Source organism: Ipomoea nil, unplaced genomic scaffold, assembly GCF_001879475.1.
Source record: "Ipomoea nil cultivar Tokyo-kokei standard unplaced genomic scaffold, Asagao_1.1 scaffold2701, whole genome shotgun sequence".
Classification (NCBI taxonomy): Eukaryota; Viridiplantae; Streptophyta; class Magnoliopsida; order Solanales; family Convolvulaceae; genus Ipomoea; species Ipomoea nil.
The window spans coordinates 822270-825486 of NW_017619129.1; the positions used below are offsets into that span (position 1 = coordinate 822270).

Genomic DNA, 3217 nt, shown 5'->3' on the forward strand with positions numbered 1-3217 from the left:
AAGTTTTTGTTTGGAGACGGCAAATACTTTGATAGGGCGGCCAAATATATACTTTGATTATGCATTCGCTTTGGTGAACATATGTCTGTAAATCTTGTGAATACGACTGAATAAAAACACAGAATGCATCTCGTTTGAATATAGCAAAAGGTTCAAAATTCACACAAAAGTTGTTATTCCTTCCACAAAGAGGTGAAAAACTAAAAAAATAAAAAATTTGGGGGAAGGGGGGGGGGGGGGAGCGCGGGGGTGGTAAGGGCCCAAGGCCCCCAGTTACTATATATTTCTCTAAATCCTCCGCCCCTACTATTACTATTTTTTTTTGGAGGAGGGGGGGGGGGGGTGGCAAGGCCCCCTGGACTTACAATGTCCCTCCGTCCCTGTATGTGTGTGTCTGTGTGTGTGGGGGGGGGGGGGGGGGCTCGACGAGCCACGAGCCAAAAATATTTGATCTTGAGCTCGGTTCGATTACGAAACCAGCCAGCTTAAGTTCGGCTCGAAAGTTGACCGCGCTCGAGCCAAGCTTTGACCGAACCTCTTGGCTCATATACACCCCTAATTTTCATACATACATACATACATACATACATACATACATACATACATACATACATACATACATACATACATACATACATACATACATACATATATATATATATATATATATATATATATATATATATATATATATATATATATATATATATATATATAGTGAAAGGTTCCAGTGCGGTTGAATGCTTCTCGTGCGGATGTGCGGTGGATTAATGTGCGTGAGATTTGTACTCAATGTGCGTGAGTGTTGTGCTTAATGTGCCTGAGATTTGTACTTAATGTGCGTGAATGTGTAAAATGTAGCAGAAAATATTGATGTCAGCTTCTTCCCCATCCCCAGTAGCCATTTGTCCCCTCCCTGATGATGATAATGCGGAGACGAGCTATGGTGGTTCAGAATTATGGGAATAATACAATAGAAATCCACACTTAGATGCTGTGCAAATTTTACTGTGCGTGCGTCATTTATATAAACATTCAACTGCATTGAAGGTAGCTGATAATCCAGAATCCATGACCAAATTGAAGGAAGAAGTAACAAGAAGTTTGGGCGTTAATGTGCGTGAGTTTCTGTTCTGCTTCCTTCTGAGCTCGTAATTCTGAAATACTCACGCACATTAAGCACAAATCTCACGCACATTAAACACAATACTCAGGCACATTAAGTACAAAACTCACGCATATTAACATGACACACATTAAGTACAAATCTCAGGCACATTGAGTACAAATCTCACGCACATTAAGTATAAACCTCACACACATTAATCCACCGCACATCCGCACGGGAAGCCACAAATGCACCTGATCCCTTCCCTATATATATATATATATATATATATATATATATATATATATATATATATATATATATATATATATATATAGATTTTGAATCCGGTGCACACCCCCTAGTTACCCGAGTCCGTAAGCATACTCCCTGATCGTTGATGTTGTTTTTTTAACGGTTCAGATGGTGTGGTAATTAAACACACGTGCGCTGGGTTTATAGGTAGGCAGGGGTTGTTTTGTAATTCATCTTTGTCTTTATTGTGAGAAGTCTTTATTTGCGCCGTTAATTTGCCTATGTGAGGAGATAAAATAGGAGTGGTTTTTTGTTTCTCTCCACTTGCACTCGGTTTCTAGAGCTTTTTTGTGCAGTCTCTTCGTTTCCGCAGCCCGCTCTTCTTCCTGTCGCCTCATCCCTCCGGTATACACGGCATCCAAGTATTCTTCATGTCTGGTTCCAACAGGAGACAGTCTAAGCGGCTTAGGGGCATCTCTTCTGCTTCCACTACCGGTACTATTTTCATCGATTCTTTATTTTTTCTTTTTCCCTTTTTTGTTTGTTTTGGGGGATTTTTTTTTTCTGGGAGATTTGTTGGTTTGCTCTGTTCCGAAGGGATTTGGGTTGGATTTTAGGATTTTGTATTTCTCTTGGGTTTGTAGTTCTTTGATGTGTAGTCCGGCATTATCGGCCTCTGGCGCCGGCAGTGGTCGTCGTTTGTGCTTCGTTGATTGAGTACCAATGTAGGATTTTGTTGCTAGGGTTCATGTTTTTTTTTTAATAAATTGGTTTACACTGTAGAAGAAACAAGTAAAGAATGAAATGCCATTGTTAGTCATCATCCACGATTGTATACAGATTTAGTTTTATTTGTTTGCAGAAGATTGGAAATTGGAAGATGGATATTGAAGAAAGCTAGGCAAGCGAAGCATATAGAGTACTTCGTGAAGCAAGTGTCAGAAGGTTCTGCCTTAGCCACAGTCGTCGCGGATGCCACTTCTCATCCCTCTCTTTTCGGTTTCTCCGAGATTCTCTCCGTTCCCAACGTTCTAGAGGTTTCCAACCCGACATATGACCCATTGCATTTTTTATATATTTTTTTAAAATTACATACTATTCATCCATAACATATTATTTTAGTTTTGCATTTTAGTTTTGGTGATTTTAGATTTTTTCATTTCTGATTCATAGTTGTTGATTTATGTATGCAGCTCGAAGGAGCTGAGAATTCTATTTACCTCGACTTGCTTCGGATGTTTGCTCATGGAACATGGACTGAGTATAAAAGGTAGTGTTCTTTCATTTGATTCTTGTTTAGCATCAGTTCATACCACTAATTTAATTGTTTTATGATAGATTAACTTCTTTGATTCATGGGGGAAGGGCAAAAGGCAATTAATAAAAAAAAAGAGTTTATTACCGAAATGGTCCATCGACTATTGTGAAATTACTAATTTGGTCCTCGACAATTTTTTTTATCCAATGAAGTCCTCGACTTTGAAAATGTTAACCATTTTAGTCCTCCGTTAGGTTTGGGGTTAAAAATCTATTAAATGGGAGGGTATTAATGGAATTTCGCCCATTAATTTGAGCATGATTATTTTCCATCTTAAGTATACTTCAAATAATTCTTAATTCTATATTTTTTTTCATGCAAACTATGTGTTTCCTGCTTTAATTTTAATTTCTTTTCCTGCAAACTATGGTATACAGAGCTTGTAAGGAATACAGAATAATCTTGTGGAAATTAGGGGAGGCATGTTTGGATTTAATTTTAGGTAGAAGTATGAATGACTTATGTGTGTGCATGTGTGTTGTGCGGTTGGTGCATTGGTGAATTAGGTGAGTGCGTTAGATGTTGACCATGGTGTG

The 3217-nt window shown here is 38.3% G+C and overlaps 1 long non-coding RNA gene across 1 annotated transcript; it reads left to right on the forward strand.

Annotated features, from left to right (window-relative positions):
* The first annotated feature begins 2300 nt into the window (after nucleotides 1-2300).
* On the forward strand, nucleotides 2301-2951 carry LOC109155372. Its single transcript, XR_002049898.1, has 3 exons — nucleotides 2301-2400; nucleotides 2557-2633; nucleotides 2938-2951. It is a non-coding gene; the product is annotated as an uncharacterized LOC109155372 (long non-coding RNA).
* Nucleotides 2952-3217: the final 266 nt, after the last annotated feature.